General features: G+C 31.9%; 1 long non-coding RNA gene across 3 annotated transcripts; it reads right to left on the bottom strand.

Annotated features, from left to right (window-relative positions):
• Nucleotides 1-796: 796 nt before the first annotated feature.
• LOC112017314 (uncharacterized) lies at nt 797-11708 on the bottom strand. 3 transcript variants are annotated; one of them, XR_010624836.1, is made up of 4 exons: nt 11459-11708; nt 11131-11224; nt 9135-9225; nt 797-1129 (listed from the first exon to the last, which is right to left on the bottom strand). It is a non-coding gene; the product is annotated as an uncharacterized LOC112017314 (long non-coding RNA). The 3 variants fall into 3 exon arrangements; XR_010624835.1 differs by lacking the exon at nt 797-1129 and adding an exon at nt 7939-8245; XR_010624834.1 differs by lacking the exon at nt 797-1129 and having other exon boundaries at nt 8966-9225; nt 11459-11702.
• Nucleotides 11709-18333: the final 6625 nt, after the last annotated feature.

Below are 18333 nucleotides of genomic sequence, written 5' to 3'. Positions count from 1 at the left end.
TAGATACAAATGCTATTTTTTTTTTTTGGGTATTTTGTATCAAAATTTTATTTTTGAGGCTTGTTTAACCAATAAATTTTCCATTACTTATTTATTTTGTTAGGGTCATATTTTTCATGTGTTTGTATATCTTTTGACAAAACGTACTTTACTTATAACTAATATGTAGTCCCGTGCTACCGCACGGGAATGAATATATTATTAATCATGAGTTTATTCATGTTTAAAAGGCTCAGTTAAGTCTAAATTCATATTATTAACCAGAAATTTCATTAACAAAACTTAGCAGTATATATATTTACACAGAAAGATGAATCCATTCACGCTTTTGAATCTTCAATCTCTATTGGTGATTGAAATTTTCGCAGCTTAAAAAATTTAAAATTTAAAAAAAAAAAAAAAAAAAAACCCTCAGAGTTGTACTCATTTTGTAGTTTTACGATCGGTCATTTTGTAACATGATGGGCATTTGTGTAAAGAAAAAACCTCTGAAGTTTCATGGCTGATAAAAGAAATTCTCTCCAATCTCTTTTTATAAAGAGATGGGTTTGTGCGTGTTTTTATACATCCTTCATAGTTATATTATCACGAAGCAAGTCCAATGGATTTAGATTGGTACTACCGATTCCCAAAGTATAAGTGTTTAATGTGTTATTAATTTCATCTCATTGGCTTCTGCACATGACAAAAAAATTAAAAATAATTAGATTATACACGTGTATAGTAAAATTGGACTCCAATTTCAGATTCTAATTGAATAATTGGAATGATAATATATGATAGTAACAACAATAGGAAAATTCAAATAAAATTTCGGATTAAATTGTAACAATCTGAATAAAAAATTTCAGTAGAAAGACAGGGTGGAGTGATCCACTCCAAGAAGGCGACCAAACTTGCGTAAATATAGAATAATAAATCTCTCTCCAGAAAATTTACATTTTTCATAACTTTTACCTTCACTGAAAATTTTAAAACATAGTGACTCATATCTACTATCCAGACATCTACAGCCGGGTCCTCTCCAATTTGCGTGAGATTCCATTGATCACTAAGTTCCTTGCAGCCTGCAAAAAGTATTATTCATCGGTCCACAGCAATGCTTTCTTCATTGTTATAGGTGCCAAACCTGAACAAAAAGCCNAATTAAGAAATAAATAAAAATATTAATTAAGGTTCAAAACGACGCTGTTTTGGTAAGTTAACGGCAGAAACTAGCAGTATATTAACAGAGGACTTAATTAGGAAGGAATAAAACTTAGAGGACTGAAATGACAAAACCTAAACTTAGAAGACTGAAATGGAAAATTATGAAACTTAGAGGGTAAATTTTGTATTTTGGCCTAAAATTTAATAAAAAGAGAACCCAAATCTATTGAGTTATTGAAAAAGAAAAAGAAAAAAAGGCACACGCGTAAATATATGAAGTTTTTACAATTTTTTTAAAAGTTTTCATATTTTGAAATCATTATATGATAGTTTATTATTAGTTGTTACTAGCTTGTAACCTCATACATATGCATTAATACACTTAAAGATATACAATAAGATGCATAATATAATTCCTATATATATATATATATATATATAATTTAAATACTATTGGTAGTCATTTTTATATTTTATTAACTATTTAAAAAAATTTGTAAGGATACTATTAGGTATAAAATGTAAATTGTCCATATATTTTTTAATTAGTGTGGAGCACTTTTTTATTATTTTGTTATTTTTATTTTACAATTCATTTATTCTAAATTCTTTGGTTTTTTTTACTTAATAACTCACTTGGATAAATATTTATGATGTGATCTCACATTAGATTTTAAAATTAAGAATAAAACTCTTTAAAAATAAATAATTTAGGACATATGTCGCAAAATTGGAATTATGATTTGGAATTTTAATTTGAGTTTCTCTCAACTAATTCACCTATTATTATTATATTATTATTATTATTATAGATAGATAGATAGATATATAGATTATCTAATGTCATTAATTCAATTGCTCAAACCCCTATTATCAAATCCAATAAAATAATGTATGTGCTTGAAACCACTCGCTCAATACATAGTTAACTAATGTAAATATAGTATCAAATCGCACCCACTCACTAAAATAATATCTAATCACACCCACTCACTAAAATGAGAGAGAGAGAGAGAGAACAATGAAGATTGGAATGAATTGGCGTGATAGTGTCGGTGTCTGGAGTAGAGTTCGTTGCATGTTCTGATTGTTTATTGGAAGTTGGACTGTAGGGGGAATTTAAGTTCAATGAAAGCAGGTTTCACTTGTTCACTGGAGTGAAATTCATTGTGTCTTCAAGAAACAAATTTGGGTATAACGAGGTTGGATCAGAGTTGTACAATTGAAGCCAATGTCACGAGGGCAATTTAAAAAAAAAAATTAAAGATGCTGGGCTTTTTGGGGAGTCATGATTTTGAAGAGATTCATTTTTGTTTTATTATTTTTATTTTTGTGATATTGGGAATTTTTTAGATATATATATATATATATATTGTTTGCATTTGGAGGAACTATTGGCGAAGGAATGGGGTAGATACAAATGCTATTTTTTTTTTTTGGGTATTTTGTATCAAAATTTTATTTTTGAGGCTTGTTTAACCAATAAATTTTCCATTACTTATTTATTTTGTTAGGGTCATATTTTTCATGTGTTTGTATATCTTTTGACAAAACGTACTTTACTTATAACTAATATGTAGTCCCGTGCTACCGCACGGGAATGAATATATTATTAATCATGAGTTTATTCATGTTTAAAAGGCTCAGTTAAGTCTAAATTCATATTATTAACCAGAAATTTCATTAACAAAACTTAGCAGTATATATATTTTACACAGAAAGATGAATCCATTCACGCTTTTGAATCTTCAATCTCTATTGGTGATTGAAATTTTCGCAGCTTAAAAAATTTAAAATTTAAAAAAAAAAAAAAAAAAAAAACCCTCAGAGTTGTACTCATTTTGTAGTTTTACGATCGGTCATTTTGTAACATGATGGGCATTTGTGTAAAGAAAAAACCTCTGAAGTTTCATGGCTGATAAAAGAAATTCTCTCCAATCTCTTTTTATAAAGAGATGGGTTTGTGCGTGTTTTTATACATCCTTCATAGTTATATTATCACGAAGCAAGTCCAATGGATTTAGATTGGTACTACCGATTCCCAAAGTATAAGTGTTTAATGTGTTATTAATTTCATCTCATTGGCTTCTGCACATGACAAAAAAATTAAAAATAATTAGATTATACACGTGTATAGTAAAATTGGACTCCAATTTCAGATTCTAATTGAATAATTGGAATGATAATATATGATAGTAACAACAATAGGAAAATTCAAATAAAATTTCGGATTAAATTGTAACAATCTGAATAAAAAATTTCAGTAGAAAGACAGGGTGGAGTGATCCACTCCAAGAAGGCGACCAAACTTGCGTAAATATAGAATAATAAATCTCTCTCCAGAAAATTTACATTTTTCATAACTTTTACCTTCACTGAAAATTTAAAAACATAGTGACTCATATCTACTATCCAGACATCTACAGCCGGGTCCTCTCCAATTTGCGTGACAAATATAAGGATAGTGAATTTTAGGCATAATGTGCATCTAATCACATATTAGCAATTTATAACAAATGTAAAGATGCAAACTTTGTAAGTGAATAGTAAACAAAACTCAGTGTCAGAACCAAGAAGAAAGCACTTTAATCCGAAACTCAGTGCAAATGTAAAGATGCAAACTTTGTAAGCAATTTATAACAAAGATGCAAACTCTGGCTTTGCTATCTTTTTGGAAATTATGCAATGTACCCAAACCAAGTTCTTATCACCGATATTAATCTCTTTGGTTTTCACGTTTGACTGTAAAATCAAGAAAAAACTTAATTAGCTTCATAACTCACTTGACCTGATACATAGAAGTGGTTTTAATGAAAATGAGCCCAGATACATTTAGCCACATGATGAGTTCTTATCGCCGATATTAATCTCTTTGGTTTTCACGTTTGATTGCAAAATCAAGAAAAAACTTAATTAGCACAGTAACTCACTTGACTTGATACATAGAAGTGGTTTTAATGAGAATGAGTCCACATATATTTAGCCACATGATGCAAAATTCAACTTCAATTTCAGATTCTAGACACATGGCACAAAATTAGAGTCCTAATTTGGAATTCAATTTTACACTCTCTCTGCTTCACCTATTATTATATATATAGATTGGGTAGTTCTAAGTGGAATCTAGATATCATGAAGTATGTTAAGCAAATAAGACAAGTGGTATTATTGACGACATGAAAACTACACCAAGAAACAAGTGAAGAAAGCAGAAAAAGTGAACATCAAAACTAGCCTTGACACTAGCTTGATACTAGCATCTATCGAGAATAAATGAAGAATTTCGATACTAGTCTCGACACCTCTCGATCTATCGAGTTTTGCAAATCGAAAAATCTCAAATCTGTTTTTCAGCCCATAATGACTTGCATTATTAGGGTTTCGTTCACTAAACCTCTAGGGGATATAAAAGCTTTATTTTAAATTCATCATAAGATACAAAGACTCAATTAGAGAACTCATACATCATTGCTGTAGCTACTACATTCTTATGGGCCTTAGGGTTTTGTAACCAAATGCTTCCAAATATTCAATGTGTATTGAAGTGAAGAACTTTGCATCCATCAACAATCATTTGTTATTGGGAGTTAGTCATGTACTGGGATTCGTGTAAAGGAGGAAGTCTCTACAAGAACAAGTCCAATTGAGGATTGGTGTAAAGGTTCAACTGTAAGTTGGTATTTTAGGATAGTCCAGGGTAGTGGTAATATTTCTTATACTTGTAACTGCTTAATTTTTTATTAGTGATTCTTGGGAGTAATAACCTAAAAATCACTCGGTGTTTTTGCCTTATAAGAGTTTTTCCTCATTAGTGAACAAATCATCGTGTCAAATTTATTTTCTTCTGCACTTTAGTTTATTTGGTAATTTGTTTGTGCCTCCACGATTTACATGTAATTTGAACTAATTTATCAATTTGAGTAATTGAATTAATTAACTAGGGTCAATCTATAACCCAACATACTTTATTTAAAAAAATCGATATCCCTATTTCATTTAAGTTTAATATAAAGAGAGTTATTTTGGAAAATTGTATCTTTTTAATGTAAAAGTCAATACATTACATGATATTCACTTAAAAAGTTGGATTTTTTAAACATGCCTAATAATATGAAAAAGGAGTATAAATTAAGGCCACTATTTTTATTTTTTTGGGTAGGAAATAGAGCAACTTAATTAGAAATCACATAACAACCACTATGAAAGATACGATCTTATTATAATGATATGATACAGTCAAACAATCAATACATGATAAAGAGGATGTTATGACTATGTTGCTTGTTTTGTTGACAATTTGAAATCTTATAAACTTGAGGATCTTAAACGGTTAGACCTCGGAATCTCTTGGTTTTGTGATAGCTATTCTGCCTATTCAAAACATAGGAGTCCAAAGTTGAAGTTACAGCCCTACTTTGTTATAGTTCTCTACGAGTGTTGTTAAGTACCAAATGAAGCTACTGATAGGACCAACGAACCTTCTTACCTAGACGATCTTATCAACCACCTTCGTCCACCTTGCCACATCATGGACGAAGGAAGGCGAGCAATTAAATGAAGGATTTAGTACCTCAGACAGTTACAAGATAGACTGTTAGAACGTTGGAAGCTCATCAAAACCTACATTACTGAGCCTAGAGTCGTTACAAAAAGGCACTAAAGCCACAATAAAGACCACAACGGCTAGAAGCAATGAAGCTATACATAAACACCCCTCAAGACCAAACAAGGTACACATCCTAATACAAAAATACACCGTAGCTTTGATATTCAAAGCTCTCATACTTTTTTAAAGCTTCTATACGTTGACTTTATTATCGGAGACTCTGTGGCAGACACCACACCAATGAACACCTAAGGAGGGCTTTTCATGACAATTTCAAGCACAGGGACGAGGTTGCTGACTCATCTGGACAAACCTACTCGATTGACGATTTCCACATCATTAGCTACGAAACCCTTTTTTCCTTTTTTTGGTTATCCCCTTCCATTCATAGAGGTTGGAGCTCGATCAATGTATTAGACTTTCGTCATTTTCAAGGCTATTTGATCTAAAATTTATCTAAAAAAGTGATAGGATAAGAGTGCATAGTAGAAAAATTGAATTACAAGTTAAAAATTCATGCTAGAGGGGTGAAGTGCCAATATGACAAAATTGTGTGCAAATCGACACTTTATTTTCTGGTTAGAGTGCTGGTCATCGCTTAAACTTCATTGCCCCCGGTCCAACCTTTTTTCCTGATTTTGATCAATTCTCCAGTAAGTTTTAGGATAAATATGAGTTTTAACTTTTAACCTAATTTTCGGCAACTAAATGAACAAAGTATGCCAAAAAATTATAAGGATTTTTAAATTTTAATTAATCATCTATCTTTCGGAAATAATTAACTAATTATCTAAAAAATAATTATCTAGTAGAATTATCTTGTACATTGTGCATTATTGTCATTAAACTTAAATCAGTGAGATTTTGATATGTAATTAATTAATTTTAAGAACCAATCATAATTAATAACTCAAAGTTTAAGAATGCAAGCATTTTGTGAATTCAATCTTGATGTCGAGATTCATTTTTCACGCTCAAGGCATCATTTAGATATCGTTCAAAGTTTCAATTTTTTTTTGGAATTATGTTTTCATTCATCTAACGGTCAAATGGTCTTTTCACTTGGAGTGGGTAGAAGTACAATTTATCTAAATAAGAGGACCGCTAGCGAGACTCTAGATTAAGTCCAATGAATCTCAAAAGAGAAAGATCAAACTTGTGATTTAGCAAAATACAATATTTACTTTTCTCTTCAGTTATATAAGCGATCAAAGGTTTCAATGGGGGGCTTCTTGAAATGCTGGCTCTCTAAGTTCTTCTAAATATGTGGGTGCTTTATTACTGTATATACGTGGGTATTTGTAAGGGTGGTGAGTTCAAGTGCTACTGCCTGGAAATGGTAGGATTGGCAACCAAACACCAATTTATCCCCTTACTAAGCGACTGAGGGGAGAGGTTGGAGACTTTCGCTTTCTTATAAGCTTCAGTAATTATTATCACTAGTGTTTAACCCGCGCGATGCGCAGGATCATTTGAAATCTCATAAATATAAGAGAGATTTGGCTAATAAAATCAATTTTAAAAGAAAAAATTTGTTGCAAAGAGTGTAAGATACGTTAGTTATCAATTTGTTTGTTTAATTAATCCAAAAAAATTCCATAATTCCATTTACCAAGAAATTATAATTATTATACATTTTAAAGACTCTTTGTCATCACAATCCAAACTTTGGTGATATTTACAAAGGATCCTAAAATGGCAGATTTTGAAGATCCGGATAGATGCATTTTGCCAGCAGCAAAACTGTACCTATTCATCAAAATGACTCAATACAGCATCATTTACATATCCAATAATCTTATGAGCTTATGCAGTTAGTCGAACACAACTTAAAATAATGGTCAGCCTAGCAGGTAAATCTACTTTGTACTCAAACCTCAACACATCGTACTTCTTACTATTCAACAACTAAACGAAAGGGAAAATGTATTTATTTTAATCATTTGATCATGTTGTTAAAGATGACAGCAAGTCAAGTGTCAAAGAGCAATTATAATAAAATATCAATTTCATAAATTTTTTTTTTTAATTTTAACTCAATTATACAAACTATGTTGTCACGATTATAGGATTCTTATTATAGCTATCCAAATTAAACAACACAGAGGACAACTAATTTCAAGAATACATACAAAAACCGCACAAAAGATAGTTGTTGGGGTAGGAAAAATAAACAAAAACTCTTGAAAAGGTTAAATTGTAGAGTTTTATCAATACCAATCACTGTACTGCCCCATAAAAAAATAAAAGATCTTGGCACTAAATCAAAGTTACATTTGTGAAATTTTACAGAGAGATATACAGCTACATACTCCTTTCCTAAGCCATGTACATTTGGTTGATGCTTTTTAGCACAATCCTTTTCCACAAATTTCTTGAAGCATAAGGATATTGACAATTTTTGTATTCTTCTAAACTTTACTAATGCATTTTCTTGTTTGTCTATGGCTCATTCTCAACTACTCTCCTACTCCTAACAGCAATTAACACCTAACAAAGTAACATCAACATAAATTAGATAATGATGCACTATGTTGCACTCTATAAACTTCAAAGGATTATATCATAAATTATTCAATATGTTTGTCACTGATTTGGTATGGGTGCAATAAACACATGCATGTACAAAATTTTGGGTATAAACAAAAAAACAAAAATAAAAAGCTTGTAATGTTGAATGCTCATAGGACCAAGACTTAACTGATTTAAAAGGTAAATTCAATGTTCAGCAAGTAATTTGCATATCAAGAATGTTCAGCAAGGATTATATCATAAATAGCACATTCTATTCGTAAATAATCTGCATATCAAATCATAAACTGATTTAGGAAAATCATTATCTGCTATTATCTTTTAAGTTGAAAACATGAGTTTCATTTTGATCATTGAAGAAAATGCAATTCCTTTTATACCCAGTAAACTTTTCAGTCAAAATCGATAAACAACAATCATTACCCAAAACAAAAACTCAATCCCCCAAATTTTTCTCCAACTCCCATTGACCCCATTCTTCATCTAGCTTATTGAAATCAACCACTTTGGGACCATCACAGTTTCTAACATGCCGGTTGGTATGTTTGACCTTCCTTTTTTCTTTATTAAAGTATATGTTTCTTGCAAACATCGGGTACATGTTACAAATCTGAATTTTAATGAAATAACAGGATAAGAAAGATTGTTAAAATTACCAAATTTTCAGATTTTAAACAGTTTAAATAAAAAACATATGTATATTGGAGATTTAATTTGATAATTCATAAAGGAAATATGGCAGTCGCAGTAACTTAACAGTACATTCAGTTTACTCTTCTAAAGAAATTAAAAAAAAAATAACAATACAATAAAATACATAAGTCTCATAGAGTTAGGTAGTATATACATTAAAGTTCACATTTTTTTCTTCTTTGATGGAATTTGCTTAGTACCCTTTTGACGTTTTTGAAGCATTTGGAGCGGCATTCTTTTATGACCTTGGGTATAGGTGTTGCAAAAAAGAAGTGAAACAGAATGGGTGTCAAATTTATAATCTGAGGGCAGAACATTGAAAGAGAGAGAATAAACGTCCGGATTTTAATTCAAATTCAAATAACAAAAAGTAGCGGTAAGGATGTAAAATAAGTAAAAGGGAGAATTGGCTGAAGAAATCAATTTGTAAAGACAGAAGTTGACTAAAACATGCAAATCAAAGCCAATTGAAGAAGAAATAAAGTAAATGAACAAAATGTAAGACGAAGTATGAGATAAGTAAAAAGGAAATCAGCATTCAAGCAAACTATAATAATAAAGATCCATGGACAAATCAAAGACATTAATCGAAGACAATTAGTGAATTAGTGGATCAATAGAAGTACGTAGATTTTTTTTTTTTCATCTTTAAATCCTTCAGGTTTTGCTGAATTCTATTTAATTTTTCTAATTATTTAAGTGCTTTGCTTAATTTAGGTTAGTTTCGAATCTTGGACAAATGCAAAGACAAATGCTATATTGCCTAAAAAAACCGGACCTGCAACATTTTTAATCCAAATGTATAGCTGCCCCACTACATTTTGTATGTTATAGTAGCTTCTAATTGCCACAAAATCTGAAGCATTTAAATGGTACTTGCAGCTTTTACAGGACAGCTATGGTATTGCTGGAGGCACTTTCTCTAATATTATGTCCCAAGATTGCTTGTATAACATACAAAATAAGCTTAGTCTAGATGAGATTGGAAGGGAGGGAAAATATGCTAATTTGGATTACTGAGAAAACAATGACATATTCTTGTGCAGGTGCATGAAACTGTATTAGGCAGAAATTCCCCAAGTTTAAATTGTGAAGATCGTCATCTGGTTTCCCAAAGTAATTCCAAAGCATGTGTTTATAGGCTGGCTAGGCTAACGGTTCACAACAGAATGTCCACAACAGATTAAATATGTAGTGATGGTGTGCTAATCTTGATACTCAGTGTGTTCTTTATAAAAAGATAATGGAAAGTAGGCATCAATTGTTTTGTGATTGTTCATTCTCGATGAATATATAGTGAACCATAATGAGCTGGTGCCTTAAAAAAATCCCAAAGTTCTGTTGGCATGAGATTATGCTCAAGGATGAGAGTTGTGTCTAGATTGGCATTCTGCTCTACTACGTATCATATTTGGTTTCAGAGGAATGCTAGTATTAATCAAGGAAGACTACCTTCTGAAGAGGCTATGGTCAAAATGATCAGGTGGGAAGTGAAGAACAGAGTTGTATGTAAGAGTTACTAAAATTCTGTTCAAAACAGAAGAATAGTAGCAGTTAATCCCTAAATATTTCACAGCATAATTTTAAGCAACATGTTGGCTATTTAATCAAATTCAATAAGGGGAAAAAAAAACATAATTTACTGTAAAAAAAAATTAATTGATTCTTTAAAATAAATATACATTCCTTTAAACAAATATACAATCAAGAACATGTTTTTTTAGCACTAACATTATTGAACGGCAAACATGTTTTTTACTACACATTTTCAAGGGCTAAACCTCTTGATGCCACCCTTTAAAAAATGGGATTCAAAGTAAAGAGTATAACAGATCAAGTAACAAAAAAGCTGACCTAGAGTATTGGTGCGGCAGGAAAAGAAACAAAACAGAGTGGTGCCGTTTGTTTGAGGATATAGCAATTTAGGGCTTTCATTAAGTGGTGTGAAACGGTTTAAGTTGTTTTAAAAAAATTGATTAATACTTTCAAAAATGATTTGTAATTGTATTTGAAATTTTAGATATCAAAGAACAAATGGGTGCCATTCTTGTCCATGCCGTAAGAATTAATATTCACAACAAAGCATGTAAAGAAAGAGAATGAACATTCGAATTTCAATTCAAATTCGAACTCAGAGAATCGATACATACCTTTCGTTGGTCTTTGTTCAGTTCCGATTATGTTAGCCACGGAGTTGCGCCGATCTCTATCTCCGTATCTAAAATCCCTAATTTGATAGCAACCCTAAAGAAAACAATAGGGTAAGAGATTAAACCAAAGCTAACCCTTCTATTTACATAAATTAAACAAAACTACTCCTAACCCAAAAACCTAAATCATAACCAATCAAACAAAAATTCCTGAATCATAAATAATACCCAAATGAATCTCCCAACAGAAACCCCACTTTCTAAAACTAAAAACAAAACATATGGGCGGCGACCCTAACGGCCGATCCCTATCTCCGTATCTCAATACCTGTGGGATGAACGTTTGATCGCACGATTCGCCCTTTTTTTTTTCTCCTTCCCTTTGTCTGTATCACAGTACCGATTGGTTGTCTAAGTCTGTCAGGGGATGGCGATGGCCGGCAGTACGATTCTCCACTAGATCGTTTTTTTTTTCCCCCTTCCTTTTTCTGTATCGCAGTATTACTTGTTTTTTTTTGGGTTTAGAGAGAGAAAATTCTAAGCAGTCTAATGAAAAGAAGTCAGTAGGGTATTTTAATTGCAACGTTTTTTTTTTTTCTTTTCTTTTAACAGGGCTTTTTTTTAACCGGTTATTTAATTTTTACTTTTTAAATTGCAAGCGTGGCAGAACTTTGAAAGGCCAAAGGTGGTAACGTGCGGCTGTTTCACTTGAAAGGTGTATACGTGTCAACACCTCCTTAAATGTAGGAACATACTTTCTCTCAGCTTCTACTATTATATATAGTATATGATATGACTAGTATGTAAACATATAGGACACACTTAGACCAGCACATTTGGAGGTATTAAAACATTTTTCCTTGCAATTTATATGATATTGATTACGCCAAGTTTCTCATTACATTACTATTACGTATATAATTTTGAAAATTACTATTGGATACTATACCTATACGATATCAATTCACAATTACAGTTTGTTAGGTTCAATATCTTCACATACAAAATATCTAAACAAAAACATTATAAAAAATATGCTCATTTGTTCAAAGGAAAAATAACAGCAAAAATCTAAACAATTTAATTTGTATGGAAAGCTAACAAAAGAAAATTTCAATTTTGATTCTAATTGAATTTTCTCTAAACTTTGGTTTAAAGTAATATATATATATATATATAGAGAGAGAGAGAGAGAGAGAGAGAGAGATAGGTTCATGTTATACCTGGTGTAACTTCACAAGAGTTACACCTTTTATGGAACATTGATTACTATTAGATCTAAGGGTAAAAAAACACTCATAGTAATATCATTATTACTCCCTAGAAATTAGTGATTTAGGCATTAACTCTTATTATTAAAGGAATGAAGAAAAAAAAAAAAAAAAAAAAAAACCACAGCATTATTAACTCTTTTTTTTTTCTTCTTCCATATCATCATCTTGTTGGTATAAATATTGTTACCCTTTCTCTGTAAAATCCTATGCTGAAGTGAACTTGGGCTGAAGTTCTTAATAATTCCCCTTAACTAATCTGCAGAAAATAGGGTCCAAATCCTCCCTTTGTAAACTAGTTTGGGCTGTATCAATGTATCATGTTTGGATTCAGAGAAATGCTATAGTGTTTAATGAAAGAATCTTGTTAGAGGAGGCTCTAATGCAACAAATCAAAGATTATGTAAGGTTGTGTGCAGGTAGTTGCAAAGCAATGACCAATTCACATTGTTATAGGGTCTTATGTAGTAAGTGGAACATTTCTTTCTCTGTTTTGAGTGCTAGAACAGGTTAAGGGTTGGTGTCTGACTTCTTTCTTTGTTTTGCAGTTATAATTTGTGATTGTAATTTTGCTATTTGTGGATCTGTAACTTGTGTTGTGGTGGATGTGATAATATATTAGTGCATTTTTGTTATTATGGTCATGGTTTCTTGTTTGTATTGTCCGAGTATAGCATCCTAATATATTAGTGCATTGTTTGTATTGTCATTTGTTTATTAATATAATTACTCTTACTTATTACAAAAATAGTTGAATTGTTATTTACTGCCATTGAAGTTGACTTTCTTGACCAATGGAAATGCTAGTTTAAACATGAAATTGAGTCTTGATGATCAGATAATTGATTCTCAATCTTTAACAGTGGCTATACTTGCATCTTTGTTATTTGGTGAGACCATTGGGTTTGTTGGAGGTGCAGGGCTTGTACTTGGTGTCATAGGACTTTTTCTCCTTGAGGTAAACATTGATGTTCCTTCATGTAAATGCAAAATGCTTTTGAGTTTAGGTTTGTTTTTCAATTCGTCTATTTTGGCTTCAAATATCTCCTTTAATTGCAGACTACTCATAGGAGGAGTAGTGTTAGGCATTAGGCAACTTTGATTTAGTTAACTTACCCATCATGATGTGATGATGAAGTTAATGATAAAACTTCCTCAACTATAGAATAACTTTTGATAAAGCCATATGTTTTTAAATTGATATTTCCTAGCTGCTACATTAAGTTGATGTATTTCTCATTGCTAGACTCCTTGACTGGAAGTGGAAAACATTTACCATCCTTCAACCTGGTTTATACCAGTCTAGACATAAAATATCACGATCCATATGGAAAGGGTATATAGCTTTGAGGCTTATAGTAACAGGTTTCTCTGAAAACAAAGTAAGCATGATCCATATGTAATGATTTTTTTTTTTAACACTATATATTTTTGTTAAAAAAAAAAAAAAATCATCTAATTGTTTTGAAAAGAAAGCTCATCTAATTTTGGTTTGGATTGGTCTGCAATAATTTTATAAAATGTGGATTGTGAATGTGGCTGAACATGGCAAAACGGGCGGGTCGGGTCGGGTTCGGGTCGGGTCAATCGGGTTGCGGGTCAAACGGGTCACGGGTCAAAAACGGGTCATTTTAAGCGGGTCAAAATCGGGTTCGGGTCAATCGGGTTGCGGGTCGGGTCGGGTCGGGTTGACCCGTATTTTTCACATGAATTTTTTTTTTTTTTTTTTTTTTTATATTGAAAACAACATGTATCTGTCATTTGGAAAGTTATGCAACAAATTACTTAATGTAAAATGCATTATTTTGAATTCACCACTTATATCAAGAATGAACTCAATTAAACTTATTAATACTTATTCAACAATTTTAAAATTATACAAATCCTAACATTACTATCTAAAACAAAATAACACAAAGATAAGTAAAACAAATACACAAGTTTTATTTCTACACAATATCAACATTCCAAATATAAAACAAAATTACAAATGACTTATTGGATAACTCATTTGATAAAGAATAAAAATATATAAGAAATTTACAATCTTGAAAATTAATTTTATAATCTATTATCAGTTGTGGTTGACACTCTATTTCAATTTGAGATATACTTTAAAATTTGATTGCTTACTTATTTATACATGGTCTCTTTTATGAATATCATATTATTGTTAAGCAACACACACTCTAGGAAATATCATAATTTATTTTGAAAAGCCGTTTATTTTGGACATAAATTATTAAAAAATATGTCTAAGTATTCATAATTTATTCTAATTTGATACTTTAGCTTCACTATTTTCACACTTGTGAATATTTCTCACGTGTCTATAATTTTAAATCTATGTTTTTAACTCTACTGTAACCAGATTATCTTGGCATGTACTTTGCTATTTGATATCTAAAAATATTTACTCATTACAGAATGTTCAACCATTTATCTTTCAATTAATTTGCATATAGTTATGTAAATGTATCAATTGTTTCCTTAAAGTTCACAATAAACAATTAAACCAATATTATCTTAGTTTTACTATTTTTTTTTACCCAAAAAAAAAAAAGTTTTAAAAAAATGGTTCGGGTTCGGGTCGGATTGCGGGTCGGGTCGGGTTGACCCGCAAAAAATACGGGTCGGGTCACGGGTCAACCCGTTTTTGCTTCGGATCAAAAAAATCGGGTTCGGGTCGGGTCGGGTCAGGAAATTCTGACCCTTTTTGCCATGTCTAAGGCTGATAATGTGGTCATATTTTAGAATATTAGAAGAAAATAAGCTAAAAAATAGTGGAAGTTCATGTGTCCAATACAACCTCTAGTTTGAATGATTCATAATTATTGAATAAATATTAAAGAAAAAGCATGGATAAAATAGCGGGCATTGCAAACTGTGAAGAGCCTGAGTTTGCTTTAGGCTGCTATCATGGCACTTTTAGAGAGGGAAGGAATATAAAAGGGATCTATTGCAGCCATTTTGCATGTGTGTCTTGGCCTTGTAGTAGTTGTTAGTTGTGCCCATGCGTTGGACTTGCATACACCCGGTTGTAAGAGTTGGTCAATATTATATTATGTTCAGTTAAACATTTTCTTGTTTGTTAATTATTTGTACTCATTGGCTCATTGCCATACCTGTAACAGTAACTCAATGCCTCATTTATTTATTTATTTATTTTTGATGAAGGATGCCTAATGGAAAATTTTGTACATATAAATTTGGTCAGGGATATTCAATTTATTGCAATTTGATTAGATTTAAATTAGTGGGCCTCATGTGTTAAAATATTAGTAGTTTCATGAATGGACATGAGCTAGATATTTATTTTAGCGGTTCAATTAGCAAGAAAATTAAGCCTTTAATGAGTAGTTATTGCAGGCACTGTTCACATTACCGGTGCATTTACTTTCATAAGAAGAACTCTATTTTGTATCATGATGGCTTAGTGTGGTTGACACAAGTTGTTTATATTGCAGGGCTGTCATGCTTCGTTCTTGTTAGATAGCTGTGGAAGCATATTCAATGAGAAGAGGTCAAAATCTACCTATGGCTAGAGTTAGAAACAATGGAGCTATTACAAAAGAAGAGTTGGCTGGAAGTGCTAGAAATTATGGAGCTATTCCAAGAGAAGAGTCGGCTAGAAGTGCTAGAAATCATGGAGTTTTTCCAAGAGAAGAGTCAGCTGGAAGTGCTAAAAACAATGGAGCTATTCCAAGAGAAGAGTCGGTTGGAAGTGCTAGAAATTATGGAGCTATTCCAAGAGAAGTGTTGGCTGGAAGTGCTATAATGGCTTCTTTGTTTTTATGGTTTGTGTGATTTAATCTGCTGTAGATTCTCTGATGTTACAAGGTTTTATAATTTGGGTCAGAACATGAAGGTACCAAGCGCAAGCTATGGCAGGATTAGAGTGAATATTTTGCTAGGTGGATTTGCATGGGAAAATAGGTCACTAGTTAATCAGACCTCACTTCTCTAGGAAGCCAAAAGCTCCATTTGTTCCAAGGATGTCCACTCTTGGGTATTAGAGTGCCAACTCCCAACTTAGGGTCAAGAGGGGTTTTTATGAGCGTTGAGCATTTTATTTATTTATTTATTTATTTTTCTATAGGTGCATTGAGTAATGATATAATAAATTAAAAAGTAACTAAATTGGGTGGATAAAAAGTTTTACTAGTGTGATGGAGGCAGTATGGGAGTACTTCTTTTGCTGGTTTGTAAATCACAATTTGGTAAAGCCATAATGATAAAGAATTCCTTGCTCTAGAATGCAAACTTTGATGATACTTTCCATTAATTTCAAAGTGACTGTGACGTAGCTTTGGTGCTCTAACAAAGCTAGAGAACCTGTAATTGCCAACTGTTAAGTGTAGTTGGAATGAGGTGTAATAAGTATGATGTGTAACAAGTGGTTTGTATGTTGTACAATAAGAGGTGCTAGTGCTGGGATGCAGAGCAGGCTGTTGTGATGCAAGGCTGTGCAGAGCAGGCTGTGACGCAAGGCTGTGCAGGCTGTGGTGCAGCAGTGATGCAGGATGTAATGCAGCAGCAGTGAGCAGTGATGCAGCAATGAGTATACGGCCTAAGGTCCACATGTGAGATACATGAGAGTTGGTTATTGAGTCAGTTAGAGTTAGTTAGGGACTGATGGGTCTTGACAGTTGTCTTAGTATTGTATAAGAGACTAGTGAATTGTATAATGGACAATTAAGCAAATTGTAATCTTCAATGGAACTTTTCCTTTTCTTTTTCCTCTGTCATCTTCTCTCTCTATCTTGGAGGCCTAGCTAACCTCGAATCCAGCTACACATAAATCTCACCAATCCAATCTTAACACCAACTGTTGCCATTAAATTTTTTTCTCCCTTTACAAGCATTTCCTGCCTTCCATGTCACATCACATGTAGTTTTAAGGTGGGAGGCAGGGATTGGTGATAGAAGAGGAGAAGGATAGAGAAGCACCTTAATTTTCATCTCCTAAAAATAGCTGATTTTGAATGTACTATTTGCTAGAGATCTTAATCTTTCATTCCACTTTGTATTTTTTTAGATAGGAATGCCACATATTGCTTATTAGATAGGAATTAATATTGAAAGGAAGACTTTGTCCATACTAATATCAAACAAATTTATCCGTTATGTAAGATGCTCTATGATTTAGATCTCGAGTTTGCTTCTCTTATGCTCTCTTAATTTCAACCTCCCAAAAATAGGTTTTATGTCAATGTTGTAAGTGTTTTAACTTAGCTTGAATGCTTGAACATAAAATAATTGTGTGGTGTCATTTATTAGGCATATAATATAATTATGAGTTGGTTTCTAAATAGTAGCTTTTATGTTTGCATTCACATGCTTATCTTTCACTTCAATAGCTTGTTGCATGCTTCCTAGTCATTTGATTCATTAAGAGTATGTTACGGTAATTGATTATGAACGTTATGACCAATTTTTTAAATGTATGATTTTTAATATATTGCAGTTTGGAAATTTAGGAGTTCCAGGAAGAGTTTAAGAATATCAATCAGGAGGAGCAGATTATTGTATTGTGTTAGAGAAAGGTATTGTGTTAGAGAAATATTATTTTGTTTAAGGTATAGTGTTAGAGAAATATTATTTTGAAGTAAACTATTAGAGGTTCTTTGTAAACAGGATCTTTGTAAATAGGTTTTTTTTCCTTTTTTTTTTTTTTTTACTTATAGTGGTGGTCAGAAGCGCCGTTAAAAGTGTATTGGGAACATTTTAAATAAAACCTTATAGTGGCGCTTTTTGCCCGCCGCTAAATGAGGACACCTATAGCAGCAGCCCGCAGGTAAGAACCACCGCTAAAGGTTGATTCACCTAATTCCTAACATTATATGATGACAGTAGAAAGCCTGCCACAATAAACCAAATTCACTGCTAAAAGCTATCTATACAGCGGCGCTTTTTATTACCACTGTAATAG

The sequence above is a fragment of the Quercus suber genome, unplaced genomic scaffold (genome assembly GCF_002906115.3).
Source record: "Quercus suber isolate HL8 unplaced genomic scaffold, Cork oak 2.0 scaffold_488, whole genome shotgun sequence".
Taxonomy (NCBI): domain Eukaryota; kingdom Viridiplantae; phylum Streptophyta; class Magnoliopsida; order Fagales; family Fagaceae; genus Quercus; species Quercus suber.
This window is presented reverse-complemented; position numbering and strand designations above follow the sequence as displayed.